We start from the raw sequence: 23,332 nt of genomic DNA on the forward strand, positions 1-23,332 counted from the left end.
GTCTATTTAAGAATTGCATGATAAGACGCCGTTTAATTCCTGAGCCCATTCCATTCACGTTCCAAGTGCGGAATTTCAGAGATTTAGTGTGTCGCATAAGTGATTTACAAGTTTGTGCGGGGGACATTTATTACGCATGATGGGGTTTTCCAGGGTATAGTGAGCAGTGGAAGATGGCGGTGTAACTCCCGCCCGTGCCAAAGGAGCGGGGGTGCACTGCGGGTAACAAAGTTTTGAATTTTCCCAACTCCCCCCCTCCCCCCCCACCCTATACTCCACCCCAACACGAAGTACCTGTCGCCCGAACATTGCTGGACCTTCAACTTAAGGTGTCAGTTCAAAAACCAGACCCTTGGATAGAGTCCAAAGAAGCAAGAAAGAGAGAAAAAAGGGGGGGGGGAAGAGAAGAAAAAGGGGGGCTTGACCGGGGGGGGCGGGGGGGGATCAGAGCTTCCCCCAGAGTTCCTCTCTTGCGCCCGGTGTCAACATCTTATGCGTCGGGATCGGAGGCGTGGAAAGCACACGCCTATATGTTAGAGCACTGCTCCTAGGCCCCGGAGTAAGGGACAACAGTTTGTTCAGTGTTCTCCTTGTTCCGCCGCTGGCTCCAGGATCTCCTGTCCCTCCCGGTCTGGGTTTCTCCTTGGGGAGGCCCGCCTAGGTCCCGGTCGGGGTCTCCCTCTCGGTCTCCTTGGTCTTGCAGTCCAATCGCCTTCCATGTGAGCCATTGCCCAATTCCAGGCCTCTTGTGGGTCGTTAAAGTGAACAGTGGTTCCTTTATGATAAATTTTAAGTTGGGCCGGGAAGAGCAGGCCGTATTTCACATTCAGTTGAGCCAGTTGTCTCTTAAGTGGTTCAAACGATTGTCGGGCCCGCTGCACTTCTCGGGTATAGTCCGGGAAGAAGGCGATTCGGGAGCCGTTATCGGTGATCGACCCTTGCGAGCGTGACAGTTGCAGGAGGGCGTCCCTGTACCGGTAGTTGAGCAGGCGGGCGATGATAGTACGGGGCGGAGCACCCGGGGGCGGTTTGCCCGAAGGCATCCTATGAGCCCTCTCCACTGAAAAGAACTTTGAGAAGGATTGGGCCTCAAAGATGTCCACGAGCCATTGTTCCAGGAACAGTTCCATGCATTGTCCCTCTTCCCCCTCTGGCAGACCCAGGATACGGACGTTGTTGCGGCGGGACCTTCCTTCTCCCTCATCCACTCTTGATTCAAGGGTTTTTAAGCGGCTTAAGGCTTGGGACAGTTGACGAGTGATCCCTCCAATGTTGTCTTCTGCTTCAGAGATGCGGTGTTCCGCCTTCCTGTTCTGGAAGTCAGCTTCTGCAAATCGTGGCGCAGGAAGGAGACATCCACCGCAATACTGTCTATTTTAGTCTCCATGGAGGATCGGCAGTTGTCGATGGCCGCCATTACGTCATGTAAGGAGAGAGAGCCGTCCCCCGTGGGGGAGTTCGGTCATGTTGCTGGGCCCGCCGTGGCCAGGGCAGTAGCGACGGCAAACTGATCTATACTGCTCTGTGTGGATGGTTTCTTCTGCCTGTCTTTCCCCATATTTCCGGAGGCTGTGCCCGGCACAATGGGTCGGATGGTATTGTTTATGTTCGGTTGGAGTGCTCGACCCTCCCAGGTGTGTGATGTTGCAGCCCCGTAGCGAGTCAGATGGAGAGCTGTGGGTCCCAGGGCGTCCTCTAGTAGGTTAATATGGCAGCGTACTTTGAGCGCCTGGGGCTAGTTGCCCCTTATCGTGCCTTCACAGAGCGCTCACAGAACGCGCGGACCTCTGGCGTTTCTAACAGTTCACCCAAGAAGTAGTGGTCCTCTAGTGGTCTCTCATCCACTATACGGTGCGTTATGACCTGTGTTTCGCAAGGAGCAGTTGCCAGGTGGGGCTTGCACCCCAGATTATAATTAGTCCACAGCCAGCACTGTCACGAGACCCTAAGAAGGCCCTTGCCGTTACACCAGGCTCTAGCCGGGCTTGGCCCTCTTCGCTGGATTGTAGGGCGCTTCCGTGCCTCGCACTTCCTTCCTCGTGGGGAAGAATCACCCCTTTTCAATGCATATTTTCTCCCTCCCCAGTGGTTGGTTCGTCAGGGGGGGGGGTCGAGAAGGTCTAAAGGAGGAGGGGGCCCCACTCACTTGTTATGGCCTGGGGTTCTTTCCAATGCAGCCTCCGGTCCTCTTCTGTAAGCCGTTCTTCATGTGGTTGTGCGGGGAGGGGGAGAGGTCACGCCACGGGATCTCCTCCAGGTTCCAGCTCCCCTTTTGAGTTGCAGAGGACCGCTTGGATCACGGCACCAATGTCATCCGTAAGATGGTGTCAGCAGATGGATGCATATGGATGCGCCACCGTGCTCCTGCGTAGATGCCGGCTCCCAGCAGGGAGGGGAGGGAGCACCGGCCGATGCAGCCGTAGTACGGTTGGGGAGCCTCGCTTACTGTTTTCCGTTGCTCCGGCTCTCAGGGCTGCAGTCCTCACTATACGCGGCCAACACCGCTCTCCGCAATCCTCTCCGTTGGCGCTCGCGTTGCGCTAGGCAGCGCCGGTTCCCAGCCGGCAGATATGAGGCCGCAGCTCCCTGCTTCCCCGCCACTCCTACTGGGTGTTGCCGGAGGTCCCCGCCGGGTCCGCAGCACACCTCCTCCTCAGCAGGCAGGCACGGGGGTTCAGTCCTTCTCCCTCAGTGCGGTCCGCTGTGTCTAGGCTGCAGCAGCTGCCCGGCCAGCTCCACTGCCACACGGTGCAGGCGTTTTCTCCCACCGCAGGGGCCTCTGTCCTCTAGAGGCGACGAGTCGCGGCGGCCATCTTGGAAGCGCCCCACGCGTCTTACGCGCTGAAAGTGTTTCTCGATTTACAGCCTCAAAACACAGGATTTAAAAGCTGAGACTTGCCACAGAGCCGCTACAGACATTCGCCCAGTTGTGCTTGAAATTTCGGGTCTCCGCGTCCCACCAGGCAGGATAATCTTATCAGGATGTTTTCGGCGGCAAGAGGAGCTCACGGGACTCACGTCTTCTAAGCTCGCCTGCCGGCCACGCCCCGTTTTCCATTTATTTTTGACAGTCTTCAGCCAGCCACTGACGGAATTATTACCCAGCATTTTCTGAAGGGGGCGGATTTCGCGGTTCCTCTCTCAAGGTTATGCATAATAGGATTAAAAGAGTGCATGTGGGTATGTAGGGCTGCAGTTAGTTTCTTGATACCCGAAGGTCCCAATATAACACGATTAACATGTTTCTCAAAGTCACCGTGTGTAAATGAATAGCTTTTTATCGAAACCGCTTGGAAATCTTGCAAAAACAACATGTTGACTTTTGAGATGTTGTCGCTATGCCAAGTGATTCTGTTGCAAGGTTTGTTAAGTTCTAACAGTGGTAGAAAAGCCCCCTTAAAGGGTTCTTGAGGTGCTTTTAAGGAGACTTTAAGCATTTTATGATCACTGTTGTTTGTTTGTAAAATAACAATCTGAAATGAAATTAAATAACATTGTATTTACAAAAACAATCTATGGCAGAACACACAATCCCATTAGACCATGTATTGCGGTACACATTATCCACCAAAAGGTCATTCAGACAATTTGGGCCCCAGTCCGAAAGAAATTGATACCACGTGGCTACCTGTAGTTTTTTTTTTCTGGAGGAACTACAATCCACAGGATTTGTACTGTAACCATCATGCGCACCAAATTTCCCTGGACCAACTTCAGCATTAAAATCACCTGTAATAACAATATTGAGAATGTTGCACATCTCTTGGCATTCAATCAGTCGTTCCTATAAACTCCTTCAGATCAAAATCAGGGCACCAGTACACGTTGATGATCAGTAAATAGGTCAACGGATCAGGAACACCAAGGTTCAAAAGAGTTGCAATACACACCCTATGTATCTTAATTGTCTTAGAGGTTATTTTTCACTGCAATGTGAAGGCCCCCGGAGGGTCTACCTTTGGATTTTTTTACAGCTACTTCTTGATGTACAAAGACTCCATCCAAAGATAAAGGGGTAAGGGCCCAAGTTTCCTGCAGACAAAAAATGCTAGCTTCATGTAAAAATACTGTACTGGAGGAAGACTGCTTAAGCGCACGGTTTCCCCTGGAATTCCATGACAAAAATATTATTGGACAAACATTCTATGGATTGTCTTTAATAGCTTGAATTTTAGCAAGAGAGTCTCTAAGTGTCTTAGCCAGCCACATCAGGTCCGGCTCTGTTGTAGGAATCGGTTGGTTATCCTTCTCATTCTTTTTTTTGCTGTATTCCCACATTTATTTCTTTGGAGTTCCTCCCCTGTTCACCGTCCCATGATTTAAGAAAACCCTTGTTAAAGAGTTCTGAATCAAAACCAAAGCGATGCAGAGCCTCAATCTCCGAGAGAACAAGTTCCATGATGGTTCTCGAGTAGAAGACTATCCTAACATAATCATACCTAATGGGATGAATGAAATCTACAAGTTTAATATCTCTAGAGGAGATCAAGGATAGTCTGGGAACCTCACTGAATAAGGACAAAATTCTCTCACGATTGAGTGATGGTGGACCGTCTTGTGTGAGCATAAAATTCAACATAACACTTGGATAGTCAAAAAGTGGGGCTGCCTCCATTCCACTCTGTAGGGGGGGTCCACAATATGTTGGCATTTCTTCTGAAGTATGGAGATGTTTAATACTGCCTTCAACTACACGCTCTGCACAAGGGCCCTCCTCCCACTCCTTGTAGTGAGAATAATTTTGCCCACTTCTTGTGACCGTCCCCCATTCTGCTGATCAAATCTCATAGACTTGGTTTCTACAGGGAAATTTTGAGGAAATGAACTTGGTTGATTCAACGCTAAATCGGGTCCTTTAGGTTGCCGCAGGATTTCTGAATTGCTAGAGGACCAGGTGTCACTCGGGCCCCCCATGCCTCAGTGGAATACTCGGTTGGGGGGCCAAGATAGCCTGATTTGTCTCAGGCCGTGTCATCAATTTAGTGTCAACAGCAGGTCTCTCAATCCTGTCGGGGTTACCTTGAGACAGAGTCTCTTCATAAGCCCGAATTATGCGCAGTGGAAATTGGGAACCATGCTTTCTCGAGTGTTCACGAAGGTTTGTTAAAGCCTGATGGGCTAGAATTCTAATATCCTCACTCGGAACAAAAGTTGCATTCGAGTTATCGGTAAGCCCTCTGCCAGCTGTCCCTCTTGTAGGCATTTTATTTTTTTGTCCACTGGTGAGGTTTTGCTCATCCAGGGGAGTAATATTTGTCAGTACTTTAGGTTTCGGTGTAAAAAAATTGCTTAATGCCTGGACTGTCAGTAAAACACTCCGTTTTAGAGTTTTCCAGGGTTATAGTCGCGCTTTTATTTATTTGAGAATTTTTTTTTGCAGATTCTGTTTGTCTGTATTAGGCTTTGAGCCCTTATGATTCGTTGTCTCTATCAGTATATATATATATTTTTTTTGTTGAAATTTTTGTTTCTCAGGGATGATCTTTGAGCCCTTATGGCTCATTGCCTCTGTCAGGGTATTGGTGGCTTCACAGGATCAATTGCCAAGTTAGTGCAGAGTGGATCACGTATACCGTTCATGCTTTTTATAATGGATGGCGGAGGCTCCTTCAAAACCAATGCCCTTTGACTTTCTTCATCCAACTGCGTGAAGTCAAAGACGCCTCCTTCCGCCAACAAACCACAAATATCCCTAATATGTTCTGTACCTTAAGAGAGGGTAGATTCTTACTTTTTTTGCCTACATTTTTATTAGCTGAGCTAGAGATCATAGCTCTTCGCTTGAGAGCCCTTGCACGCATTTTCCTCTCTCTACGAGAGATGTGCTGTACAGAAACAGCATTGTATTCTAGAGAGGAGTCCTTGTCTGTATTGCCGCCTTCCTCTTGCGGCTGTCCAGCACCTTCTTCCATAGCCTTCAATAAGGCAGATGGACTGTCCAAGTCAGGGGTGACACGAGGTGTCTCAGTATCTGGCTCACATATCGCATGATGTAGGGATCCGGGATTTGGAGCAGGGAACAGCAGGACAAGTCGGGCCTCCATACTTTTAAGCTGTTCTGTGTTAAATAAGACCAAATTCTTTAGTTCCATCATACCAATAAAGTTTGCTGTTTGATCCCCCACTCTTAGCATACACCGGGGCATCAGCATAGGATTCAGACCCTATTTTATTCACATCTTCAGTTTGGGATATCTGATTGAGTGATTTTCCGGGCTGTCATTCTGCTGTGCCCTAAGGGCAAACTGCACCTCTCTGTTGTAAAAGCAAAACCCTCCAGTCTGTTAATTATCTCAGAACTGTCGAATAATCAAGAACGTAAGTTCTTGAATCTCTCTGTGTACGCTCGTGACCCCTGTCCAAAAGATTTAATATTCTTGTCAGAACGGGAAAGGATGCATAAGTAGACACAATGTCTTCCATATTAAGTCCCTCAAATGCTGGAACTATATGGGGGGCTTCATATTCCTGAAAAGCGAGATGAGTCGGGGAAGCGGGGCTAGAGCATTTTTGGGGATTGATGAAGGAGCTGCTCTATCCCTCCCCCGCCCACCCCTTACTGTCGGGCCCTAAGCCCACTATTCTAGGATGATCAGCTGTTTCTTTGAGCAGCTGTCTTCAGTTGAATGTGGGGAGGTCACAGGGTAGACTGCTTCATGTAAATGAACATTATCGATCCTTCCCCCTCTAACCCTAACCGAGGTAGAGGGGCCCCTAGAGAGCCGCACCCTTCTGTCCAGAGCCGCCAAAACAGCGGGTGCCAACAGAGAGGTGTCAGTCCGGGGTCTAAAAGTATCATGCTCTTCTGTGTTCCAAGCAGGCTGAGAGCCTAAATTATCATGTATGCTTAAGCCTTTTTGGAAAGGAGCATTCGAGGAATATGGTTTACTTAATGTATCATTACTACCCTCCTCTTGAGGTTGAAGAATAGGAACTATACCAGTATTGTTGCAGCTACTGTTGGCAGAGAATGGCTGCTCACCCTTGTCCGGGGACGTATGAAAAGACATTGAAAGTGGGGGCGGACTCTGGCGGCTGCCAGCGTAAAAAGCATCAATGTTTATACCCACAGGCAAATTTGTCAGCAAATGTCTTTTTTATGCACCGAAGGGGACTTGACTAATTTACCACTACGAAGTGAACCCACCATAGTCTGAGTAGATTACCGAGCAAATTCACCACGGGCAATAACTCAACAGTATAGTACAAGAGATATCGTGCAATTTGCTGGCACAGTTTGGGGAGGCTATGGATCGAGTACTCGCTGATGTTAACAAGTTACAGGACCAGAATTATCAATGCAGATATAATTGCCATTATCGTTCATAATAGCATATGACACATGTATAATTGTAATATCTGTTGTACAAACTGCCGCCCAGCGCCCCTGCCAAGCCGCCAAACAGCCCAACAGCCACTGCAGTTCGGGATAAGGTATGGAAACGAGGCTAAGAAGAGGCATGTCGGGAGGCATGCCGGCGGGTGGGGCTGCAGTAAAGAAGAAAAGAAAGAAAAGTGGATTTAGAACATTAATGTCTGCAAAAGCACCAATACCCAAGAATACCAGCAAAACTAACCAGTATTGGCAGAGTCCCAGTATGTCCTTAATCTTTGTTGCTGCAGAGGGGAGAGAAGCTCAAACTTCCTCTTGGCGACGCAAAATCTCAGAGTTTGAAACAAGGACAGTTAATTCAAGGAAACCAGCATGATCTAGTTGCTTTCTTTCCGCCTAAAGGCTCTATCGACTCTACTTGGCCGATATTGACTTTTCTTGCTTTAGATCACTATGGTGGATTTCCTGATCATTTCTCTGACCCGGGATGTGAAGGGTATCCACATATGGGAGAATTTAGCTTTGGCAATGATCTCTTGGTCAGCGCCTCCTGGGTGACCACTGGGCCAGGCTCGTATTTTAATTGCGGACTGGTGTGGAGTTTTGCCAGCGTCCACCTACAGAAATGGCAGCCAAGTCTGGGAAGACCGGAGGTTTGATGGTTATGATGCACACCCAGGAAAGACTGTGATGGCCTGAATCTACTGCAGAGACGCTGGAGAGAGTTTGCTCTGAAGTGGGGGTCGGACACAAACGTCTCTGTGATGAAGCAGGATCTGTGCCAGCTGCTCACTGAGATCAAGAGGGAGTTCCATTCCTCTGTCGCAGAATTCTCCCAGAAAATTGTACAATAGATAAAAGGGTGGCACAGGCTGAGTTGCGGATCAACGACTATCTGTCACGTTTTGGTAACGGGATCACAGTGCTCGAGGAAGAACATGGGCTCCTGCAGGAATGGGGGATGCTGAGAATAGGTCTCAGAGGAACAACATCTGGATCCAGCGGCATTTCGGTCCTTATTAAGGATTCTGAGCTGCAACCCTATGTTCATGAATTGTTCTCCAGGCACTAACACCAAGAAACGGTGGAGATAAAACTGGATGGCACGCCCCAGGTCTTGTCGTCGCATCAGCGGAACAATCTCACTCCTGATGTCCTAACGAGGGTCCACTTTTTCAAGATTAAGGACAAGATAATGTTGGAGGTTTGCTCACCGAGGGCATTTTCGTACAATGGGGGTTAGGCTATGCGTCTTTAGGATTTGGTTTGAGTGACTTTGGCTAAGAGGAGTTGGTTCTGTGGTTTAACTACGTGGCTCAGAGAGGGACATTAAGTATTGATGGCGCTTTCCATGTGCTGTGATTTCAGAGATCGAAGGGGAGCAGAAGGTGATTATGATCATGCAGGAGGCGACGTTCATCATGTATCCCAATGGCGGGAGTGTCCTCCCTGTCTCAATCTGGAACAATTGCGTCCGATTCCTCCAATCCCTCTGGCCCCCATCGTCCGCATGTGGGACCTTGGTCCAGGGTTGGCAGGCATATGAGGCAGAAGAGGACTGGCAGGGCCACGGCCTCTCTGAATGACGGACTGCTGTCGTGTGCACGTTGCGGTGTCTGCTGCTTACTGTTGGTTATGTCATTGGTCAGATTTGTTTTGGAGTGGAGTGTGGGGGTTCACGGATGGGAGGTTCCTGTGGGGGTTTTCTGGGGGGCTATGGAGTCTGTAGGTTCCCACAGGGTGATGTGCCCTGCCACGCCCAGACTGTAGCAGGCAACTGTTGGCTTTTTGGGTTTTGGGTTTAGTTCTCACCTAGGTGTGAGTGTTTAGTTTGTTTTAAAAAAATTTCACTTGGAATTATTTGGTCATTGGGTCAGTGGTGGGTGCTGGGCCCTCTGGAATGGGTTTAGCTTTACTCCAGGGTTTTTTGCCTTGTTAGCTTCTGGTATAGTCTGTCTGGGGACACTGAGGAAACCATTTGGTATAGTTGCCCTTAACGCCCAGGGCTTGAACTCTCAGTTTAAGAGGAACGCTTTGAATAGATTTCAGGATATGGGGTTGGACATCGTATTGCCCTAGGAGACCCATTTACTGACAACTAACACAAGGAAGCTGTATTGTAATTTTAAAAAGCAGTTTTTGTCTCTGGAGCCTCTAAAAAGAGGGGCACAGCAACCTGTTTTCCAGGGTTATGATATGATATGTCATTTATAATGCGCCTATACACAAGTGTTTCAAGGCGTGACGAGGCGAGGGAGGGGGAACTGGGGAAGAAAGATAACGATCCTACTAGGCCAGGTGTCATTCAGATCGCGCAAGTGCATGGGAAGGGGGAAAGGGAAAAGTGTGAGGGTGCAGGGAGAGGGTAAAGTGCAGTACATGGGATAGAAGGATAAGAATAAATAACAGCCAGCTAGTGGCAAGTGCAGGCATAAGTGCAGGTAGGGGGACTGTAGGGATACAGAAACAGTCTCCAAGTGCAGCGTTGCCACGGAGACAGTGGAGGTGAGCAACTGACAGGGCCGGGCCTGTGAGCAGAGAGGGAGGCCATGTAACCAGTGCAGTTTCAGCCAGGAATCAGCAGGGGAGAGGAAGAGAGAAAGCAGAAGCAAAGAGGAAGGTTTTGAGGTGCATCCGGAACCGGAGATGGTTTTCCTCAAGTTTCAGGGAGGCAGGAAGGCTGTTCCAGAGGGAGGCCCCTGCCGAAGAGAGATCTACCACCAACTCATTGCTTGGAGAAGCGACTGACCCTGAGGGAGTTGGAGGCGGATGAGCGAAGAGCTTGGGAAGGAAGATATTTAGAAAGAGAGAGTTGAAGGTATTTCGGCCCCAGCCCCCAGAAGGCCTTGTGGACAATGCAAAGGGTTTTACCGGGTTCTAGTTTACCGTAGCTAACATAACCTGGGATCCCCCTGGGCCCTACCTGGCAGTGAATGGGCATTTGTTCTGTCATTTGATGAGGGAGATATCCGTCCATCTCCCAAACGAGAGACCGAGCGACTTTCTTTCTTCTATCCTTCCTACGCTGGCCTTTTTTTGAGAGGGGGTGATTTCAACCTCGTACCTGACCCTTCTCTAGACAAGACTTTGGCCTCTCCTCAGCAGGGATTTAAAAAAGCTGGTGGTTTAGCTAGAGTGTTGCAGGATTTAAGTCCGATATAAATGTGCATAATCTCTTTCCGTTCCATGGGAAAAACGTAAAATCTCGCTCATGAGAATGGTGCTCACTGCGGGACGGGATCAATTTGTTCTTGTATTATTTTTTCTTTGATCCCGTACGTGGAGGCGGTTACTATCTAGCCTAAATTGTTCTCCGGCCACGCTCTGGTTTTAACTCTGATTGGAATTCAGAGGGTGATTTATCAACCGAACCGCCCCACCCACCCCGGTTTGGTCTGATGGAGAATGTCAGTGATATAATGTGCTTCAGGATCCTGTCGTCCATGGGAAAATTGCAGAGGCGATAACCAATAAAAAAGAATTGCTGATTGTGGGCCGGCCCAAAGGGTGGTTTGGGATGCATTATAGGCAGTAGTTAGGGGGAGGTTATTAGCTGTTTGGCGGCTCACTTATCGTCCAAAAGAAAGGCTCTGCAACACCTGGAAGGCGTGATCCCTGAGACGATGATGCTCCATTCGCGAGCAAGGTTGAAAAGGGCATACATGATGGTGAGATTGGCTAGGGCTCAGGCTATTGTCTAGAGATTGGAGGTGCTGTTAGCGGTGCAGTCGGCTACCTTGCTGCTCTGTACAAAACTATTTTATTGCATGCAGGGCAATAAAGCCAATAAGTTGTCACCCTAAAATCTACATCCACTCCAATTCAGGAATTATGTGGGATGCAGCAGGTGCACTCCAGAATGATGATGATGATGATGATGAGGCGGCGAAGCTGGATATTTTCTCATTTTACCACGAGTTTCTGACCGTGGAGGTCCTATCTCTGGAAGTTCAATTGGAATTAGTCAAGAAGGGTGACCTCCCTCACCTTTCAGTCCTCCCCCCCCCCCCCTCTCCCTCACCATTCGGTCCCTCCCTCCCTCAAAGGCCTAATGGCTGGAACATTTTTCGGCCTTGTTCTAAAAAAAACTTCCTGTCACAGTTGGCGCTCCCACTACCCCCATGCCTCACTTTTTAACGCTTTTAAAAACATATATATATATATATATATATATATATATATATATATATATATATATATATATATATATATATATATATATATATATATATATATATATATATATATATATATATTTGGGAGTGGTAAATGGGTTCCAAGGGGGATTCAGTGACTACTTTTCTCTTGAAGCTAGGGAAAGCGTTTGATCGCGTTGACTGGGAATTTATACATATGACGTTATGAGAGTTTGGATTCGGGCTCAAGTTTATTAGGTTTGTTATGGTGGGTTTTAAGCTACCTTCATTAAGGGCTTTCTCGTCTGATGGTTACGTTGGGATGTCCCATATCCCCCTTAATGTATGCCCTGATTATGGAGCCCTTGGCCAGTTGAAAGCTGAGATGCGCTGTGTCTGGGTGGGGCAAGCAGAGCAGAAGATGGGTGATTGACACGGATGGCATCCTGTTGATTCTAGACACTTTGCACTCTCTACTCGCACTCCCACTGGAACTAGAGGCTTTTTTGGAGGTGTTGGGCTGTTCCATTAACCTGTGGAAGTCTGTGGGGCTCAGCGTCTCTGAGTTATGAGACTGAGGATTCTGCTTCGGTGGAGTGAGGATGACTTCGACTACCTGGGCGTTAAGCTGACACCATTTTATGCTTTGCTCTACAGGGCTAACTTTCACCTCTGTTTCGGATGCTGGGTGACGACTTAGAGGTGGGAGAACGTGAAAATCTTGTGGTTAGGTTGGATTATGACAATTAAAACAAACCTTGTGGTGTTTCTGCTTTGCTGGTTCAGATTCCCCCTGCCGAGGTTCAGGCTCTACCGAGGAAATTGTGGATATTTATCTGGGTGGGGCAGAAACCTAGAGTGTGCAGTTGGGTTCTGCAGGGGAGGTGGGGGGGTTTTCAATGCGCTGAATCTTCAGAATTACATAATGGCGAACCTGCCGCACATATTGGACTGGTCCCTTGATCCTCACTGGTTCTTTGGAGGAAGGTGGCAACGGATGGTCGAATCTGAAGTTGGGTGCTTTCCCTTTCTCGGCCTGTCCCTCCAGAGATTCTGCATGCCCCCCAACCCACACACCCCATTTCCCAGCTTTCGCCTCCCAGCATTATTGCCATAGGGCTCTGAAACAAGGTGCGACCCTGGTGGGGTTGGGCCCCTTTTCGCCAGGGCATGGACTGGAGACTTTTGGGTACTCTAAGCTCTACCATGGCGGGGTCCCTCTTACCTTCACTGAGTGTAAAGAGTGCTTTCAGGTCAAGGAAACGGATAGTTTTGGTTAATTGCAGTTACGCCATTGCATTGGTCACCCTGCTACCCACAGGGCGGGCATACGTTTGCCCAGCACCCTGGAAACTAAGATAGGGGAACAGTTTACAGGGCAGAACATTCCTGATATATATCTTTTTTAAACTGTATTTATTGAGTTTTAAAACTAAACAAGCTACACAGGCACGCAATTAGACGGCCACCCCGTCCCCAACCTCCCATCCTGTTTCCATTAATATTATAACCTGAGGAAGAAAAGTTAACCATAGCATTTGGGCTTATACAATTAGCGACTCAGTGATGGAGTGATGATCAGACACTACCGACGCGCCACTGCTTAATGATAGTAGATGAGCAATAATATCCTCTGGCCTCGAGGTCAGCTGCACGTAGGGTCCGTATTACTTTTCAGTTTCATAACAGGATATAATGTCAGACCTCCCCTGTTTGAAGGAGGGTGCGCTGCTCCTAACCCACACCATGATATAATAGTTTATATAGCGCCTATACACAATGTGTTTTAAAGCGCTTCAAGGCAAGGGAGGGAACAAGGGAAAATACAATGGCATTCTTGCAGGCCATGAACAGTAAGGATGTGAAATTAACTATCGTACTCGGCCTGACGACATTGCAGATAGTGCAAGAGCTAAGACATAGATTAAGGGAGGGAGAGAGTGGGAAGGAAGTGTAAACAGACAGGTGACTGCCGTACTAGGCCTGACGACATTTCTGGAAGAGCCGGAGAAAAACAAAAGGTGAGGGAGAGGGGTGCAGAAAGGGAGGAGAGGAACAAAACAAGCGACTATCGTACTAGGGCTGACAACGTTTCAGATAGTGCTGGAGGGAGGGGGGACAGTAAGGGGATGGGGGAGCGACAGACGAGGTTGCTATCACACTAGGTCCAGGGACAATTCAGAGTAAGTGCATAGAAGAAAGTAGGGGGTTGAGGGGAGGAGATTGGGGGGGGGAGGGGGAGGCGAGGAGAGAACAGAGAATAAGCTGTCAAAAAGAGTGGAGAAGAAAGAGGAGAGAGCGAATACAATTGCAGAAGTCAGTAGTAACCCATAATGTTGCAAGCCAGGATACAAGATGAAGACGGGAACAGCATGATTCAGGGCCACCATGAGTACAAGATGCAAAGGAAGTCCAGCATGAGAGTTGACAAAGGGTGACACACCGTGAATCAATGAAGTCCATAAAAGTAAAATCCAGCATTGGCCACAAGACGGTGATGGTGAAACCAGAATGTATCAGGACAGACTCCTGTGTGCAGGAAGGGGGGGGGCACAAGGGAACAACATGGGGGGACCAGAGAGGGTGGGGATGGCCTGTGGGGACAGAGGGTTTAAACACATGTTGGTGCATGCTTACCTGCTGTCTTAGCAGGGGGTCGGATCCTGGATCCTCCTGGTCCGAACAGATCCAAACAGGAATTGCCCTTTTCTTTGACTGCCCTTCGCTTTGGACGCCGGGCAAGAGACGCCCTTGATCTAAGAGTTAAGAGCTGGAAGGAAGAGGCAGGGCTAAGAAGGTGGGTGGTGCTTAGGCCAGGTGACCTAGATCCACTTATACCTGCTCCCCAGCTGCAAAGGAAAAGAGGCTGGAGGGCTCCTTAAGTAGGGGAAAAAGAGCGGCAACCAGGAAGGCACCAGGTGGGTGGGGCTCAGGCCAGAACATGGCCATTCTCCTCCTTGGCCAGTAGCAACAGAAGACCATACAACTTCCTGACCTGCTTAGGCAGGGTCAGCGTACATCCCAGCAGCGCCACTATCTCACAACATTCCACCTGCTCCCACACAAGGCCTTCAACCAGATCAAACACCATTCTCCAGAAGGCGTGAACACTGGAACAATCGCAGTTGAGGTGTAGGAAAGCTGCCCAAGCGGTGCTGCACCTCCTGCACGATTCAGGAGCCTTGTGAAATAATCTATGTATGTCTTTCAGAGTCAGATAAAACTTAAACTGAATTAACTTAAAATTACTATTGATTGCCACTTTATGCGTTTGTGAACAGCAGTACCTACATGTTTCATCCAACAGAGGGTCCCAAGTCATCCTCCCATTTAGTCAGTCCTCTGCCCACCTGTGATAGTGTTCATTATATTAGCATACAGCTCAGAGACAAACCTGGACCTTGCACCTGAGCTAATTAACCCATGCAGTACTGCTGCCTCCTTGGGTACCTGAGGAAAATCCACCAACCCTCAGCCTGAAGTGTTTCAATAAATCCAGTGCTGACACCTCCCCTTTAGCCTTGAAGTCCATGAGTGTAAAACTGTCCATCGGGGAACATGCCCCGCCAGTAATTGATGCCCAACCTGTTCATGCTATCAAAAGAAAATCCAAAACACTATGGTGACTGGCGCTCCAATGTAGATTTTATTCAATTTGTGCTTTGTTTTATGTCCTCTACACGTGTTTCACCACTTGCTTTTACAGTGGCTCATCAGGAGGTAAGCTTCATATTTACAATACAATTTGAGCGAACAAGAATAAAAGAAAAAGAAAACAAAGAAATACATTTAAGTCCTGTGATAGAGATTTTGATTCATCTCATATGTTCATACATTTATTATCTCTAATTATTGCAAAAAGTCCAATCATATATACCAGATAAATTGATCTCAAGTGTTTTTAAAGATTACATTTGCAGAATGTTTAACTCAAACGAATTTTTAAATGCAAAAGAAGAGAGCTTACTTTTCGTTCGACTTGTTTCTAGAATCCTTCTTTTTTTTGTCAAAAAATAAGTTTCCTGTGCTGTTTTTACTGAAATTCTATTTTTTCAGAAAGGGTGCTGAAGTCTTTACTTCTAATATTCCTTTTATATGCAGTCCCTACAAATAAGGACAAAATTATGTTGTTAGAAAGTTGCATGGTACTAACTTTCTTAAATTAAATTACCCAGTTACAAAAGTGGCTGTTTTAAAAGATAAGAATCTACTTTCAACCTGTCCATGCTTTCAACATAAACCTCCTCCCCTGTGAGCGGTATCCCTGGAACATGTTCAATAGGGAGAAGGGGAAGAGTACAGCACCCCACTCTGGGCCACCGTCTCTATTTTCCTCCAGGCGCTACATGCGAGTGTGACCATATTCTGCGGGATGGATATCCGCAGCAAGGTGAGAATGACTGTCCTGAGAAGCAAAGGGGCAACCCACACCCTCTCTATTTGTACATGTGTTCTGTCTGGCAACTGGTTGAACCAATAAGGCAAGAAGGAAGCTTGTGCTTCCGTCCAGTAGGGCTCAAAATCAGGGAGGGCAAGTCCTTCCCCTCTCCAAGGGGGCCACCAGTTTTTCCCAACACACTCGAGTCTGCCTCCCCTGAAAAATGAAGCTTTTTCTGACACACTTCAATGATTTAAAGAATTTAGCTGGGACAGAGATAGGCACAAATAAACATAGAGAAATGTGGCTAGCATCACCATTTTAATTATCGAAATACATACAGAGCGATAGCTGCATGTTTATCCACCTCCGGAGCAGATCCTCTGTGTGCACCAGTTTTTTCCCCATAATTCTTTTGGTAGAGCACATTTGGTGTTCTGGCCAATATAACCCCCAGATAGCGAGTGGATTAACCATGTCATTGGAAGTCCAATTCATCCTCGACCCTCCTCAACCCGCTCCTCAGGGGGGGATGGGGAACAACACAGATTTTGAAGGATTGACTTGGATAGCTGAGAAACAGCCAAAAGCTAAGACGTCCCTCTTTACCGGTGCCAGATTTGTCTCTGGGTCGGTCAGAAAGAGGATGAAATATCGGCATGAAGTGAGATGGTCAACTTGTATGCAAATAGATGCACCCCCTTGTCAATAGGCCTGGAGCTGATTATTTCTTCGAAGGGTTCCACCGCAAGTGCGAACAGCAGGGGGGACAGCAGATACCATGCTGCGTCACTCGGAGGCGTGCAACTGGCTGCTCGTATAGTAAAGAAACTATTCTCACAAAATCCTCTCCACTTCCCATGCAACTCAATACAGTAAAAAGGAATGACCAATTGAGTCAAACGCCTTTTCAGTGTCGAGGGGCCACCACAACAGCCAAACTTTGGTCCAAGATCGACAGGAGCCCAAATATTCTGCGCAGCCCATATGACGTAGACCTTCCGGGAATTAACCCAGCATCGCCAGGTAGGCATAATTCTTCTAGGCACAATTGGGGGGAACCTGTTAAACAAAACCCTGGGTAGAATTTTATTGTCCAAGTTTGTTTGTTTATTACATTTATAAGGCGCACCAGACCCGGGAGTAGCACGGCGAAGCAAGGATATGCAAAGCTTACAAAAGTCACATAATGTACAGGCCATATATGAACAATCATATTACACAGGAAGATAATACAGAATACAATATACAAGGCAAGTTGCGCAGAGAGGCAGAGTTATTTACATCTTAGTATGTAGGGATGTACAAATTGCAAATTAACTAGGGGGGTCCTGGGAGTCCCTCTGCCAGACATTAGTCCTAGTTACGAGAGACTTACCTATCTTTAGTTCACTATCTTTCACAGAGAAGAAATATCCCAAACATATCAGTCTTTGTCCTGCCCTGGGGCAGTCCAGCACCGAAATGCTAGGCAATTCTCCTCTGAACAAGAGTACCAACAGAAACCCCAGACACGTGTTTCGGTCTGGTTGGACCTCATCAGTAGGGTGGATCTGTGCCTCTCTAAGAATAGTGAGCAAGGGGTCCACGTCTGGATTCCCCTAGTAACTTAGGGTGAGATGTACAAATTTACAATCAATCAGCAGGTCATACTGATCTGCCAAAGTTTCCAAGGATACTAATTCTCTGTCAGATTAAGGTGAGTGATGAGGTTCTTTCTGAAGAAAGAGTAGGGCAGGTCAGCTCTCAACTGATGAGGCAGGGAGTTCCAAAGTTTAGCAGCCTTCACAGGGAAGCTATTGCCGCCAATCTTAGAAGATTTGAATCTGGGTACTACCAGACAATTAGTGTTGACAGTTCTAGAGGGTCTACTGGAAGTTCTTCTGGATATTCTTTCAATTAGGTAACTTGGTGCGACATTGTGTAGTGCTTTGTGTCAGGGAGGCAATTTATAGATGTATTTTGTTGTAGATAGACGCCTGATTGCAGAGATGTGCACTCTTTTGTTGATGCCCAGTGCAGCTCTAATGGCATTGTTCTGTAGTATTTGCAGTTTTTGGATAATGGTTTTATTGGCACTGCTGTAAAGGGCGTCACAGTAGTCAAGTCTTGATAGAATTAATGCTCTGGCCAGTATAAGGCAACTGTCATTAGAAAGGAAGGGCCTACCTGCTCTAATCAGCTTACATGTGTAGGCTGTGGTAGAAGCCAGAGAATTTGTTTTTTGAAGGCCATCGTTGCGTCGAGGTAGAAACCAAGTGTTTTTACATCTTTGGAGACAATGGTGGTGTTTGCCGTCAATGGTGAAGGAGCCATATTCATGACCTAGTTTGGAAATGTTGGAGGCAGAGCCGAGGATTATCAACTCTGCCTTATCATTCAGGCATAGGCCGTGAGTGGCCATCCATGCCTGAATGATTAGATAGATTCTATTCAACAACGCCAAGTCCTTGCCATGATCCCCAGAAAGAGGGAGGAGAATCTGAGTGTCATCTGCGTAATTAGTATAGGTGACACCCAGAAGGTCCAGATCAGATCGTCGAACAGTGGCTTGTTGAATATGTTGTAGAGAGTGGGGGATACACAGGAACCCTGAGGGACCCCACACATGATGGGGGTGGGATCCACAGCTGCAGAGGGTGAGAATACTCTACTAGTTCTGTCACTCAGAAATGATTCTATCCACTTAACAGCGCCAATGGAGAAATGGGCTGCTGTATCAAGGTGCCTACAGAGGACCTTATGATCGACTAAGTCGAATGCAGCTGAGAGATCAAGTAACAGCAATAATGCTGTTTTCCCTTGATCCCTCAGCTCATCGATCTGAGTCTTCAGATCTATTAGTGCCGTTTCCGTCCCGTGTAGTAGTTTGTGCTGTTCGAGATGTTTTTGGATCTGCAAATATGGAATTTTATCCAGGATTTTGAGTAAAAATTGTACCATTGTGATAGAGCGGTAATTGGTAGCGATAAGTGGGTCTAAGGTTCGCTTCTTGAGAAGCGGGAGCACCCATGATAGTTTGAGATTGGCTGGGACGGTGCCGGAGGCAAAGGAGGCATTAATCAGTTTTGAGATGAAAGGGGAGAGGTCTCTCGCAGCCCCTTTTATGATGTGCGCTGGGCAGATATCTCCTTTACAATTAGACGGTTTGAGAGAAAGGATAGTTTTTTTTACTTCAAGGATAGTTGTTTTTAGTGAAGCGGAATGTGATATTTGGATCAAGGATATTTGCATTTGGTGGAGGGTAGTGGTGAGTTGGATGGGATAAGTTCAAAGAGTCTTTCTTATTGTTTATTTTGGTTTGGAGAGTGTTGATTTTGTTGGTTAGTGCTTGTTGTATCTCTGAGCACCAGTTCTTGTCTTGGATGCAGATATTGGGTGGAGAGACAGGGGGCTCTAGTTCTTTTAGGATTGTGAATAATTCTTTCATCCTAGAGTTGGAATTAGCTATACGTTAATTGTAGGAGTTTCTTTTTGCCTGGCAGATTTCTTTTTTATAATGTGATGCAGTGGACGCTAGCTTCCTTTTTTTCTCATGGGAGGGGCAGAGGCACCAGTCAGTTTCACATTTTCTTTTTAGTAGTCGCAGGTCCTTTCATTGTGGAGTGAACTACTTGTTGAGGTGTAATTTAGCTTTACTAGCTCTCAGTTTGAGAGGGGCGACTTTGTCCAAAGTGGAGTGTATGATCTTGTTATATTCTTGCACCAAGGTGCTTGGGTCCAGGCTGTCTGGCAGAGAGTTTGATCATAGAGATCCGATGATGGAGGAGCAGCTATCGGCATTCTTCCCCGGATTCAGAAGTAAAGTAACCACCGCCTCACGCAGCACCCCATCTCTGAGGGATCCGCATATGCTTTGTAGAAGTCGGCAGAGAGACCTTGTTTGCTAGCAGCTTTCCCACCAGGTAGGACCTTAATAGCCACAAGCACTTTTTGTTCAGCTACCTGCCTACCTAATCACCCCATTTCCTCTTGAGCTACGCAGTACAAACCCAGCTGCTCCAGCTATTCCTCAATCTCTGCTCGTGCCACCACTCTGCAGGAGGATTACAAGGACTTCTAGAAGTCGACAAACACCCCCATATTTCCCTCATCCGTCTGCATTAGCTTGTCCACCCCATTCTCGACCTCTGCTATATGTGACTTGGGCATTTCAGTTTGGATCAGCTAGGCCAGTAAGGTGCTGGTTCGTTGACCCTCCCCATACATTCTCACCTCAGCGTCCCTATTTAAAAACCTAACTTCACCTTCCACTCCTTCTCTAAACAGCACCAGCAACTCGAGTAACCTAGCCTGCATTCCTGCGTCCATGGAAACCCCACTCCCAACTCCAGCTCACTCAGCTGGGCCTCATGGACCTCCAGCTCTGCCCTTATGGCCTTAAGAACACCCACCTCTTTGGCAATACATTACCCCCTTTATAACGCATTTAAATGCTTCCCAAAGGGTGGAATAAGACGCCACTGAGCTTTCATTTTTCTGAAAGTGCCTGAGGACCCACTCCCAAATTTCCTCCCTGAATACTGCGTCTCTTTGACTCTTATTTTTGAAGTGCCAGCTCCTAACCACCCCCCTGACACCAGGGCGTGGTCGGACCATGTGTGAGCACAATGAAGAAATTCTAAAACGGCGTATGCCATGTTTAGGGGATCATACACTTCTTGCCACATGGATAAGATATATATTATACAAAAAGAAGGTATGCTAACTGGTGTCTCAATCCAAACAAATCCAATGACAGCGGGTATATCTAATACCCAGAATTCACACATGAACGTTAAAATGTTTTTTTATTAAACATATCGATACTGATACTCATAAAATGATCACATTACATAAAACTCCATAAAAACATATAAAACATATATTTCACATAATACAAGAAGTACAAACAATGTGGGTTAATTCTTCCAATAACTAGATCAACACCATGTGATACTTCACATTGGAGTTGTTCTCCTTCCTTTTGAGAGTGTTATTGTTTTCTAAACTCAACTTGTACAAGTTTCTGTTCCTAGAACACAGATAGATAAATGTAGGACATTCATCAGGGGCATACAGTTGCTTGTGTTTTTAGTGGTGATAGTCTTCTTTCCTATCATACCTTCTCTGCCAAGTGTGTTAAAAAATGGGAACCCTGTGGGTTAAAGGCACTATATTAGAATTTCTATTAAAATGTACATATCATTCAGATCTTATCATTAGACCTTGTTAAGGGTGCCCCTGATCCACTTAGGGAGCTAGGTATGTTTCTCTCTTGCATACCTTGTAGAATGTGGAGAAGATTTCCACAAACTGTAGTGTAGTGTACCAATAGATGGTGATAGTGTGGAAGATTTCCTTTTCATGGGTAATATCACTCCACCTTTTCTTCTGTTCTATAATAAATTGAGACAGAGAGGAACTATCTTGAGGTTGTTGTGGTAAGGTGAATAGGAGTTGAGGTAAACATTCAGTACTCTTTTGTCATGGATGGTCCTCTTACCGGTGATGATTAAATATGTCCACCCTTCAGTATAGTGGTTAAGAGGTTGGCACAGCAGATTAACCAAGATGTGCTATACCGATGAGCAACTACAAGGAATAATGAAAAGGGGGAAAATGGCAAAAGGCTTTACTCAAAATATAGGTTATGCACCAATCTGTGCCAACTGTCATCTGGATATGAAGTAGGGGAGACACCACACTTAGTTCAAATATGCTAAATTCTGCATACATTTAGAGAAGGGGCTCTAGGTTTTCTCAACTACATGCCTTCAATGATTCTGAGTGCCCACTTCCTTATCTCCATCTCTAGGGGTAGGAAGAGAACATGATTCTAGTTAGTAAGGATAGGCTGAATCTTATTCAGTTCTGTGACCATGTTAGATAAGATGAAGTTTTAGTGAAAATTTAGGTTCAACTTACCCCACTAACTCAATTCCTTAGTATAATTCCCTTTTCAATTACTTTCGCGTGGTGACGTCATCATGTAACAGCGTATATGCGCGCACGTTAAAAGCTGCCATGGAGATGTTCAGGAGGGAGTGTATCCTATGTCTGTGAGTGGTTCCTCCCTCATCACCCACCTGCTGGTTGCTGCCAGGGTGTCTTTGGCCAAGTGTTGGAAATCAGTTGAGGGCCCTCAAATTTATTTGTGGTGGTATAAGCTATGGGATACAGCTTCAGTGGAGAATATTTGGGCAGTAAAACGGGGGCATCTAACCAGATATGTGCGAGAGTGATTTACGCTCCATGATTTTTGCAGCAAGTTCCTTGTTGAAACACTTTAATTTTGGACCTTAAATGTTCTGTATTCTGAGTTTTGTGGCTGGTGCATTGGAGGTGGAGTTGGGAAACAGGTTTGGGGCTTTCTCTTCTCTTATTGCAAAGAGACTGCTCTGAGTTTGATCTTTGCCTTGGGCTGGGGTTTGTTTGGTTCTGAACATGTTTCTTCTGTGGGGTAAACTGACCCTAGGATTTTCTATTGCCTGATTTACGTACCAGTTCTACTGTTGTTTTTTCTCAATTTTGTTTGTTATTTCTATGTGACGTTAAAACAAAGATCTTTAAAAAAAAAAGAATCACTCAGTTTTAATGAAGTGTTTGTTTGTGTTGCTCTATATTCAGTGAATGAGTTTCACTGTTTCTTTGCCAATGTACCAGTTTTTGACAAGTGGAAATGTATCACTTATGTTTATCTTGGCATACTGTGTGTATTGTCATTTTGTATTATATGTATGTATTTCTTTACACAAAAATATTGAACACATTTAAACACAGCACAGTGGCACATGGGTTTCACTTTCTCTCCGGAACTTGGGAAATCATTGTCGACTTTGCCATGCTGTTTGGTGTGCTATACCTATTTGTATTTGAGCAAAATACCCCTCCTGTATTTCTACTCCCATTTTCCTGCTGTATCTCTCCTTCTCTTATCCTGCACTGAACAATTCACACCAGTAAAATGCAACCTCTTCAAAAGAATAGGTTTGTACCACAGTGGGGGGCCTTGAGACTATTGAAAACAATAAAGCTGATTAATTTCTTGAACAAGTCCTTCCATGCTCGAGTCTTGGAATGAGGCAATACCAGCGAAAAAGCAGGAGGAAAACTTTTGCCAAGAATGGTCAATGTCCCCCTAAAATGTATAACAATCTGCATGGTCCCATTTTATATATTGTAAAGTAGTCTTATATAGTGCAACTTCTGCCATGTTGTCTTGGTGCATGAGTTCAGTCCTTAATGTCTGGATTCTCCAGTAGACAGAAATTCTTGTGGTCATCTTTCGATCAAAAAGATCAAGGAAGGTGCCCAAGATGGTGAATGGGTTAAATCACATGTTAACTGAGGAGAGGTTTACATTGAAGGTATAGGGGATCTTCATTCCTAAATGTGCCAAAAGAAAGTTTGTGAATGGAATTGTTTTAGTGTATTTTGGGGTATTTTCTCAATGGAATGGTACTCCTTTCATATGCTGTAGAAGGGGAGTCCTCCTTGCCCACA

At 46.4% G+C, this 23,332-nt stretch overlaps 1 protein-coding gene across 1 annotated transcript in view; it reads left to right on the forward strand.

Annotated features, from left to right (window-relative positions):
* The window catches only part of GTPBP4 (GTP binding protein 4), a 377,564-nt gene that overhangs the window by 35,782 nt on the left and 318,450 nt on the right, over positions 1 to 23,332 (forward strand). The gene's annotated exons all lie outside the window — the stretch shown is intronic.

This window comes from Ambystoma mexicanum, chromosome 2q (assembly GCF_040938575.1).
Source record: "Ambystoma mexicanum isolate Mex_15411 chromosome 2q, UKY_AmexF1_1, whole genome shotgun sequence".
Lineage (NCBI taxonomy): Eukaryota > Metazoa > Chordata > Amphibia > Caudata > Ambystomatidae > Ambystoma > Ambystoma mexicanum.